At 41.7% G+C, this 11,307-nt stretch overlaps 1 long non-coding RNA gene across 2 annotated transcripts in view; it reads right to left on the bottom strand.

The window, feature by feature from the left end:
• Window positions 1-514: 514 nt before the first annotated feature.
• The window catches only part of LOC115862532 (uncharacterized), a 17,757-nt gene continuing 6,964 nt past the window's right edge, over window positions 515-11,307 (bottom strand). Inside the window, exons 4-6 of one of the 2 annotated variants that reach the window (XR_004043146.3) lie at window positions 7,383-7,594; window positions 6,024-6,192; window positions 515-2,342 (exon numbers count right to left, since the gene is read on the bottom strand). This is a non-coding gene — a long non-coding RNA (uncharacterized lncRNA). The remainder of the gene's footprint in view (window positions 2,343-6,023; window positions 6,193-7,382; window positions 7,595-11,307) is intronic. The other variant, XR_009560044.2, reaches the window with a different exon arrangement.

The following is an 11,307-nucleotide window of genomic DNA, read 5'->3' as shown; positions in this document are numbered from 1 at the left end:
AAAAATAGAGCTACCATATGACCCAACAATCCCACTCCTGGGCATATACCTGGAGAAAACCATAATTCAAAAAGATACATGCACACCAGTGTTCATTGCAGTATTATTTCTAATAGCCATGGAAGCAACCTAAATGTCCATCAACGGATGAATGGATAAAGATGTGGTATATATACACAATGGAATATTACTCAGCCATAAAAAAGAATGAAATGCCTTTTGCAGCAACATGGATGAACCTAAAGATTATCATACTAAGTGAAGTAAGTCAGAGAGAGAATGACAAATATCATATGATATTACTTATATGGGGAATCTAAAAAAAAGATACAAATGAAATTATTTTTAATATCTTTATTGAAGTATAATTGCTTTACAATGTTGTGTTAGTTTCTGCTGTACAACAAAGTGAAACAGCTGTATGTATACACATGTCCCCATATCCCCTCCCTCTTGAGCCTCCTTCCCAACCTCCCTATCCCACCCCCCCTTAGGTTGCCACAAAGCACCGAGCTGATCTCCCTGTGCTATGCAGCAGCTTCCCACTAGCCATCCATTTTATATTTGGTAGTGTATATATGTCAGTGCTACACTCTCACTTCATCCCAGCTTCCCCTCCCCTCCCCCGCAAGTGTCCTCAAGTCCGTTCTCTACATCTGCGTCTTTATTCCTGCCCTGCCACTAGGTTCATCAGTACCATTTTTTTAGATTCCATATATGTGCGTTAGCGTACAGTATTTGTTTTTCTCTTTCTGACTTACTTCACTCTGTATGACAGACTCTAGGCTCATCCATCTCATTACAAATAACTCAATTTTTTCCCTTTTTATGGCTGAGTAATATTCCATTGCATATATGTGCCACATCTTCTTTATCCATTCATCTGTTGATGGACATTTAGGTTGCTTCCATGTACTGTCTATTGTCAAATGAACGTATTTACAAAAGAGAAACAGACCCACAGACATAGAAAACAAATTTATGGTTACCAAAGGGGAAAGTGGAGGAGGGATTAATTAGGAATTTGGGATTAACAGATACACACTACTATATATATTGAATAAAATAGATAAATAACAAGGAACTACTGTATAGCCCAGGGAACTATATTCAATAGCTTGTAATAACTTATAATGGAAAGGAATCTGAAAAAGAATATATATAAGTAAATCACTTTGCTGTACATCTGAAACATTGTAAATCAATTATACTTTAATAAAAAGAAGTGAGTAGTGTGTATAGCTGTTACACTACAACTAGCACAAAAAATGAAGACAATATTCTTCTGGCATTCAAAACTATAATCTAACTCAGCAAAGAAGTTGTTTATGTCTTTAACAAACAAGTGATGTTCCAAAATATGTCTTGTTTCACTTTTGTCTTACTCCTTAAAGTAAATGAAACTAGCAACCGACAGGTCAGAACTACACTAGTTAATTGCAAACTTTGGTTGGCTACAGATACAAGACTCTGGAAAAATCAGTGAAAACATTTTGTGATAATCAGTTGACTGTATGGGATTTACGATAAAAAAAATACATTTTATTATTACTTATAAATTAGTAATAAACATCCTTTATATCAGCAAAATTCATAATACTTTTAAAATAATACTTTTAATATGTTAAGTTATTAATATGCTAAATAAATAGATGTTAAATATATAACTTTTTCCAGAGAGCCTGCTGTTAAATATTTACCAGTATACTACTGGGCACAAGGGAATACTTTGGATGATGGAAATTATCTATATATTGATTGGAGATATGGTTTCATGGTGTACACATTTGTCAAAACTCATTAAACCATATACTTAAAATGTGTGCATTTTATGCTATGCAAATTGTACCTCAATAAATTTGATTTTTAGAAAAACAATATAAAATTGAAGACTTTGACTGATAAGCTAATGAAGACCTCAGTGAATTCCATAGTGGCTGGGCCTTGAAGAAACATTTGGGGGTCATAGCACAGTTTGTTCAGTTTTTTTTTTAACTTTAAGCCCAGAGAACACAAAAGTCAAGAACGTCCTCTGACCACCCCCGCCAGTCCCACGGCCTGCACACAGCTGCAACCCCGGGTCCTCCATCCTGAGCCAGTACACCTTTCTCTGTCATCCTCTGAAAATATCCAAGAACTCACTCGTCTATTAAAATAACGTCTGAGATGAACTGCTTTGCAGTAATTATCAGCCAAGAGTAAAGGAAATGTGTTCTGCGCTTTTCAAAGCCTCTTTTATCCGAGTCTTTGATGAATTCCCCTGGAGCAGCCCTTCAGTCACAGCCCTTTGCACAGGAGGTGAGCAGAAATGACCCCATTCACATGGAGGCACATGTCGGCCACTGCACAGAGAGGAAAGACAAGTCCAGAAGTTAGGAGGGAAAAATCATAGATCAGGATGCTCTGTCTTCACGAAGTTAAATGTTCACAGTGTTTGGAAACAGCCTGTCAGCCCACTGAAACTTTCATTTTTCGTCCAGATAGATATTGCAGTCCCATAACCCTCTGTCATACACGTATGTACGTATATGATCACATACATATATACATAAACATATATATGCTATATATCATATATGCAAGGTTTTATACCAAGATAAATTCTTGTTGTAAAAAAAAGACAAATTGATTTTTGCCTATTTGTGAATTAAAATCCTAGCATCAGTCTTCTCTTCAGCAGCCCTCGCGGAATAACTTGCTGTTTAATATCAGTTAATCCATCAGCAGGTATACATAGAATAGTGACTACATGTTTATGATGGCTTCCTGGAAAGATGGGCATTTATTGCTTTGTGTCTCTTTAATTGACCTGGGTAATCCCAGCTCACTGTTTCCATCATATTCCTCTTCTAGACCCAGTAGAGGAAGTATGTGCCTTGAAATCATCACTTTATTGCTATTAATACATACTAGCCAGGACTATTTTGTTTGATATATTTTAATAACCAGTTGATCTTTGGATTTTCACTCTGAAATGATTCTATCACAAAGAGAATCTTTTTTTTAATTAATTAATTTATTTTTGTCTGCGTTGGGTCTTCGTTGCTGCGTGCGTGCTCTCTCTAGTTGCGGCAAGCGGGGGGCTACTCTTGGTTGTGGTGCGCGGGCTTCTCATTGCGGTGGCTTCTCTTGTTGCGGAGCACAGGCTCTAGGCACGTGGGCTCAGTAGTTGTGGCGCACAGGCTTAGTTGTTCCGCGGCATGTGGGATCTTCCCGGACCGGGGCTCGAACCCGTGTCCCCTGCATTGGCAGACGGATTCTTAACCACTGCACCACCAGGGAAGTCCACAAAGAGAATCTTTACATGTTTAATTAATAATAACTTAATTAATAAAGCTTATATTAATTGTAAACTTTGGTGATTTTACAAGAGTAGTTAATTGTAGTTAATGCACAATTATTTAAGGAATAAGGGATCAATTTCTCATGAATGAAATCATGTTGACACAACCCCAGGAGGAAACAGATGTGAGAGAGTCACAGAGAAGACAGTTCAGCCCCAGAAGTTACCCTGCTCTGTAGCATCCCACAGGAGAGATGTAGGGCCCCTGGCACAGAGTTTTGCTGCTCCTTACTATTCAAAATCAGTCCTTGGACATACCCGGCAGTCCAGTGGTTAAGACTCCAAGCTCCCAATGCAGGGGCCCGGGTTTGATCCATGGTCGGGAAACTAGAACCTGCATTCATGCCTCAACTAAGAGTTTGCATGCCTCAACTAAGAGTACGCATGCCACAACTAAAGATCCCACATGCCGCAACTAAGAGCCGGCATGGCCAAATAAATAAATAAATAAATTTTAAAAAAAGATGAAGAAAAGCAAAATGAGGACTGAATGTCCCCCAGAGCCTGGGTAGACGCAGCAGAGTGAAAGCCCCTCCCCCAAAGAACAACACACAGGAAGTCCTAGAGAGAAAAATCACTGTGACTGAGGAAAGGGAGCCCCTAACCCTGCTCCCCTGCATTCTCAGCAAACTCCCCAAACCCCGCTGATGTGTCTGCACCTGAAGGAAGCAGACTGAGGAGAAATGAGGCTGAGGGGCTTTGGGGTAAGTGCACAGTAAGGCTGCCCTTTGGCAGAAGCTCCCACCAGGCCGGGGAGGGGCTGGCTGAGTGTCTTTTCTTTCTCCTCTTGAGAAAGGTTCAAGGGAGTCTTCTGGGCCTCCTATGGAACCGGTGCATTAGTTTGCTAGGGCTGCTGCAACAAGAGTACAGAAATTTATCCTCTCACAGTTCTGAAAGCTAGAAGTCTGAATTCAAGGTGTCAACAGGGTTGGTTTCTTCTGCGGCCTCTCTCCTTGGCTTGTAGGTGGTCATCGTCTCCGAGCGTCTCCACGTGGTCTCCCTCTGTGTGTATCTGTGTCCTAATCTCTTCTTACAAGGACATCATTCATATTGGATTGGGGCCCATCCTAATGACTTCATTCAACCTTAATCACCTCTTTAAAGGCCCCATCTCCAAATATAGTCACATTCTGAGGCACTGGGAGTTAGGATTTCAATATAGGAATTTCTGGAGGACACAACTCAGCTCATAACAGCCAGGAATATATCTGTGGAAGCTATGGAGGCAAGGGTGGGTCCTGGAAGGCTGACCAAGAGCAGCCCCAGGACAGAGGGACTGAGGAACTCTGTGTTCCTGAGGGCAGGCACTGCATCTTACCTGCCTTTATTTCCCAAATGCCGAGCACTAGGCTTGGCACTTAGTAGGGTTTCCAAAAAAATGCTTTTTGAATGAGGGGATGAATGAATGAATGAATGAATGAGCATGTTACTAGAAAAGGTATTCCCGTTCTCTGCACCTTTTTTACAAACAGGTGAGAATCTTTCTGGCTTTATTTAAGGACAGGTAAGGGCCCTCTTAATTTCTTCTGAGGTTGGTTCTCTTTGGACCAGGCAGGTGAGGGTAGGACCAAACTTCATCTTGGCCCCCAACCATTCAGCATCCATCCTCTCTGCACCAAGTCCTCTCCACTCCCCGCCCCCCTCCCTCCCCTCAAGGAGCAGGGCTCAGAACTCAGAGAGCTCCAAAGACCCAAGGGCATGTACACAGCCTAGGAGGAAAACATGTATCAGCACAAAGCTACAGAGAAAACAATGCAATGTCAGGATTAATACACTCGAGGAGACATAATACATCAACTAGTTTCCATGCCCATATTGTCATTTATTATTTACTTATACATTATCATGATGTGGGATAGGGGTGCATTTCCATTTTTTTGACATGTTTTGTAGTAGGGGATCCAAAAGAAGAAGCCTCTGGGGCCTGGGAAGCTCTTAGACTGGCCCTGTGCCTGTTAGCTTTCCAGCTAGGAGAAGGAGGTCCTAGTTAGGGTAACATGGTGGTACCCTCACCCTGTGGCATGGAGATCATCCTCAGAAAGAAGCTGGCCACAGAAGCTTGAGTGGAACTGCTTCTGAAGTCAGACTCCATGACGGGTTTTAGGCGAAAAACTGTTTTCTAAATGTTTCCTGTTGGTCCCCCTTTCCCACCAGGCACAGATGACAGCTATCATCATAAAGGATACAGGACCTGAGGGGTTTTTTTCCTCCTAAGAGTGGTTTCAGAACTTGGTCAGTTGCTTTGGGAGGGAAATGAGGCAAAAGGCGAACATGTTTCTTTTTCCCAGAAAGAGCACAGTGTGAGGAACAATGATGGTGTGGCTTAGCTCCAAGAGTAACCCTTGTGGGTTGTGACATCTGACATTGTGCCTTTAACAGTGAGCTGGAAAGGATTTTGAAAAAATGCCATTCTGTGCACTGTGGGCAACTGCACGTACAGTAGGTCTGCTCTGAGCAGAGAAGCATCAATATCTATTACTTAGAAACAGATGAGAAGGCGAATCAGCAGCTGCTAGACCATCAGATGAACTGCGCTCTGTTGTGTTTCAAGCCTAACTTTCCTTCTGCCTCTTACATCCCGTAATTGTCAGTGAGCTCTGTGGTACCCTTCCATGACATAACTGATCAACTGCAGGATCACGGCTAATAAACTGATATAAAAGAGCTTATTAAGACATACCTTTAAGTGTGAGATAATATGTGATTCAACACGCGGCACAAACAGCTCAGAAGCCCAAGCTCACCGCCAAGCTTACTGTGGCTTTCTCCCAGGGAATCACGGCATATGGTACCATAATAGAGCAGGAATTTACAGCAACGGAGATGTATGAGGGAGATTAAAGCTTCATCTGTAAGGACATATTGCGTGGCAAAAAACACCGTTATTGTATTTCCTGCTTTGTATTCTAATGAGAAACTTAATCCCTTTCGGTAGAGTGTGGGCTCCCTCTGCTGCTGGCAGGACATATCAGGACTCTATGCACTAAGGGATCCCTGGGCACCTGAGCAGAGCAGGTGGCCTGTCCTGGGAGGAGAAAGATGGGGCTGAACATTCAGAGGGACAGACTTGTTCTGTAGGCTCTGCCTCTGTGTGACACTGGGACTATCTGTGCCCCTACTGCAAGTGATGGAAAACACAACGATGACCTGTCCACATCACCTGTGTCCATCCTGAAACAGGTCACAGAAGTGATGCTGAGAGGCAGCCCTCCCCTCTGAGTGGCGACCCTCCCCTCCCTCCCTCTCCTTTCCCTTCTCCTTCTTTTCTCTCTCTCTCTCTCTCTCTTTTACCTTCCACACAGCCACTGCCAGAAGCTCCTCCAGTTCTGTTTCAGACCCCTCCCAACAGTTTTGCTACTGCTCTGGGTTCTGCCTCGTCCTAGCACGGCCAGCACCTGACTCATGTGGTACCGAGGAGACTGCATCACCCAGAAGGTTTAACAGCTTCCGCCCATCAGTAAGCAACTCGTCTCAAGACACCTGGTCACACCCCACTCTCAGCCTCCCACCACCGGTCCAACTTCAAGAGTTGCTTCGTCTCGGCAACAGGATGTTTTAATGTAGTATCCACCCCAAGAGCAGAAACATTTTAGTGCCATAACTTTGATGTGTCCCTTTTGGCCAAATCTAAATAAATAAATAGACCATTAAACTCCAGCTGTTTCTGCTACCAAGATAGGTATGGGAAGAGGATACGGCTTGGGGGTGGGGTGGGGGGGTCATACACCATACTCTTTGAAACTAGGACCACACTTGCTCCTCTCAGAACCATCAACCATCCTAAGCAAAGCAGCTCATTCTCCGATAATCTGGTTATTCGCGTGGTATCTCAAATTCTCTGATTTCTCTCTTTAAGTTCTAACGGCCATACTACTGTACTTTCAGTAGTCAACAGAGATGTACGTCTGTGTGTCTGCAGACTTCCTGGTGATACTAGCGGTCTTTTACCAGGTACACATTAGCTACTGGGTGAGAGGGGTGCGGGCATACTGCTAGTCCTCTGGGTTACATATGCTGATATATGATCACCTATTCTCACCTGCAGCCTGCAGAGAAAAACGTTCAATTACATTTCAGATGGCGTCCTCGGGCATAACACATTTATATTTCATATCGCTAATTTCAACACTCATGGCATTTATTCATTTGTTCATTTAACTCAGAAGCCTCCGCTTCTGAGTCTCATCCAGGTGAGAGGAGCTTGCCTGGCCAAGGCAGGTGGTAGAAGAGGAGGCGGGGAGGAGCCGGGCCCTGGAGAGGTTTTGAAGACAGACAACAGGATACTCGGGTGAGTTGGATGTGGGGTGAGACAGAAAGAGGGGGGTCAAGGTGACTCCAAGATCTCTGGTGCGCAGTTACGAGGGTGCCTGTTTTTCAATCTGGTTGCAAGGTGGTGCTATTTACTGAGATGGCAAACAATGGAGGGAGACAGGTTCTGAAGGAGAAGTCAGGATTTGTTCGGGGCATGATGCATTTCAGATGCCTGGTCGACATCCTTGTGACGATGTGGGGTGGGCGGGTGGATGTCCTGCGTTGGGTTCCAAGGGAGGGTGGGCTGGAGATAGAACCTGAAATTCACCAGTGGATAGATGGCACTGGATGAGATTGCCAGGGGGTGAGTATAAAAAGCCTGGGGCAGAGTCCTGGGGTAACTTGCAGATAAAGTCAGGAGGAGGGGCGAGCCCCATCCTGCAAAGGAAAAGCGAGAGGAAAACCAGGAGATCACGGGGCAAGTATCTCAAGGAGGAGCGAGAGAGCAACATTGCTGCTGATGGATTGAAATTATCTCAGTAACCCTGAACAAGGCAGCTTCAGAAAATCCTAATTGGAACGGTTCAAGAGAAAGTGAGCCATGAAGAAGTGGAGATAGCAAACAGAAACTACTTTTTTCAGTTTTGCTATAAAGGAGAGGAGAAAAATAGGGCTATGGTAGAAGGTAAATTTTATATTATGTATATTTTATCACAATTAAAAACATGTTTATTTTTAACTGTGATAAAATATACATAATATAAAATTTACCATCTTAACCATTTTTAAACGCCCAGTTCAGCCATGTTAAGCACATTCACATTGTCGTGCAACCAATCTCCAGAATTTATCTTGCCAAACTTGAACCCTGTACCCATTACATAACTCTCCATTCCCTTCTCCTCCCAGACCCTGGAAACCACCATCCTACCTTCTGTCTCTATGAATTGGACTACTCTGGTATATTCATCTGCTAAGGTTGCCATAACAAATTACCACAGGCTGGGTGGCTTAAAATACAGAAATTTATTTTTTCACAGTCCTGAAGTCTACAAGTCCAAGATCAAGTACTGACAGTTTTGGTTTCTCCTGAGATCTCTCTCCTTGGCTTGGAGATGGCCATCTTCTCACTGTGTCCTCACATGGCCTTTTCTCTGTGTGCATGCATCCCTGGTCTCTTCTTATAAAGACACTAGCGATATTGGGCCCCACCCATAATTACCTCCTTAAAGAACCTGTCTCCAAATGCAGCCACATTGGGAGTTAGGGCATCAACATATGAATTTAGGGTGGACACAATTCAGTCCACAGCATCTAAGTGCTTCATATAAGTAAAATCATACAGTACATGACTTTTTGTAACTGGCCTATTTCACTTAGCATAACAACTTCAAGGTTCATCCATGTTGTAGTACCTGTTCCAATTTCCTTCCTTTTCAAGGCTGAATATATTCCGTTGTATGTCTATACCACATTTTGTTTATCCATTCATTCATCAGTGGGTGAATGGGTTGCTTCCACCTTATGGCTATTGTGAATAATGATGCTATGAACATGGGTGTGCAAATATCTCTTCAAGACCCTGATTTCAATTCCTTTGAGTATATACCCAAAAATGTATTACTAGATCATATGGTAATTCTATGTTTAAGTTTTTGAGGAACCAACATACTACTTTCCATAGCAACTGCACCATTTTACATTCCCAGCAACAGTGAACAAAGGTTCCAATTTTTCCACAATCTCCTCAACACTTGCTATTTTCTGTGTTTTTGACAGTAGTCATCCTAACGGTTGTGAGGTGGTATCTCACTGTGGTTTTGTTTTTTTTAATTGAAGTATAGTTGATTTACAATGTTGCATTAGTTTCAGGTGTACATCAAAGTGATATATATATATATTATATATATATATGATATATACACATACTTTTTCAGATCCTTTTCCATTATAGGTTATTATAAGATATTGAATATAGTTCCCTGTCACTGTGGTTTTGACTTGCATTTCCTAGTAATTAGTGATGTTGAGCACCTTTTCGTGTGCTTGTTGACCATTTGTGTATCTTCTTTGCAGAAATGTCTATTCAAGTCCTTTGCCCATTTTGAATTGGGTTGTTTGTTTCATTGTTGAATTGTAGGAGTTCTCTATATTCTAGACATCAACCCCTTATCAGATATATCATTTGCAAATATTTTCTCTCATTCTGTAGGTTGCCTTTTCATTGTGTTGATAGTGTCCTGAAAGTTTTAATTTTGATGAAATCCAATATATCTATTTTTACTTTTGTTGCCTATCCTTTTGGTGTCATATCCAGGAAATCATCACCAAATTCAATATCACTTTTAAAAAATTAAAAATTAAAAAAAAATTTAAAATTATAAAAAGCACTTTGAGATCCTAAGAGAGTACAGAAGACATGTGGCAATGGAACAAGAATTTAAAAGTCCCATTAGGGGACTTCCCTGGTGGCGCAGTGGTTAAGAATCTGCCTGCCAATGCAGGGGACATGGGTTCGAGCCCTGGTCCGGGAAGATCCCACATGCTGTGGAGCCACTAAGCCTGTGCACCACAACTACTGAGCCCAAGTGCCACAACTACTGAAGCCCACGTGCCGAGCCAGTGCTCTGCAACAAGAGAAGCCACTGCTATGAGAAGGTCGCGCACTGCAATGAAGAGTAGCCCCCACTCACCACAACTAGAGAAAGCCGTGAGTAGCAATGAAGACCCAACACAGCCAAAAATAAATACATTAATTAATTAATTTTAAAATAAATAAATAAAATAAAAGTCCTATTAATTGAGACAAAGGTTATTTAAACAAAATAGAAAATGCATATCTACTATGAACTCTTACAAGGTAAATATGAGTGCAAAACTGTTATAAAAACAAGGAGAAATCTATAGAAACACAATAGTATGGTAAGAACTTTAAATAATTCTTTAGTCTTTGATAGATCTGGTATATAAAAAAATTAACAGGTATATAGAAGATATAAATAGCTTCACGTTGTGTATGTGTCAAACTTGTCTACAACCAACAAGGGGTACACCTTTCCCAATCCCATAAAGCATTTTAAAAAATCCGTCACAAATAATGCAATGAAAAACTCTCAGGAATTTTATACAAGCCTACATTCTCTGATTCCAGTGCAATTTTTTTTTAATTCAAGTGTTAAAAGTTTTTAGAATTCAAACACTTGAAATTTTACAGTCTTCTGGTGGTTCATTGTACTGTTCAACAGACATTTCCAGCTTTCCATTTTCTAGGCACAGGGTAGGATTGTACTTCTTCACCCCCTTTGATGTTAAGAATAGTCAAATGATTTTCTTTGGCCAATGAAATATGAAGAGAAATGATGGGTATCATTTCTGGGTGGAAACTTAAAGGGACAGTGCATGATTCACTAGGTTATCTCTGCCATGGCAACTGGTAACAGCAAGATGGCAGCTGCTCTGTTAGCCTGGGTCTCAGAGTGGGGAGACCTGGAGCAAAGCCACCAGCCAACCTCGGTGAGCAAGAAATAAACTTTTGCTATTTTAAGCCATTAATATTTTGAGAGTTTTGTTATACAGCATAGCCTAGCCCATCCTGACTGATACAAGCCTCCTAAATAACTTCTCAGCTAAAAAGATCAAAACTGCAAGTTGGAGACAAGAAAATAAGTGCTACTTTCAAAATGATGGGCTGGCCACTCAGTTTTTCTCTTCTT

This window comes from Globicephala melas, chromosome 19 (genome assembly GCF_963455315.2).
Source record: "Globicephala melas chromosome 19, mGloMel1.2, whole genome shotgun sequence".
Classification (NCBI taxonomy): Eukaryota; Metazoa; Chordata; class Mammalia; order Artiodactyla; family Delphinidae; genus Globicephala; species Globicephala melas.
Note: the sequence above shows the minus strand (reverse complement) of the source record. Positions and strands in the feature narration are given on the sequence as shown.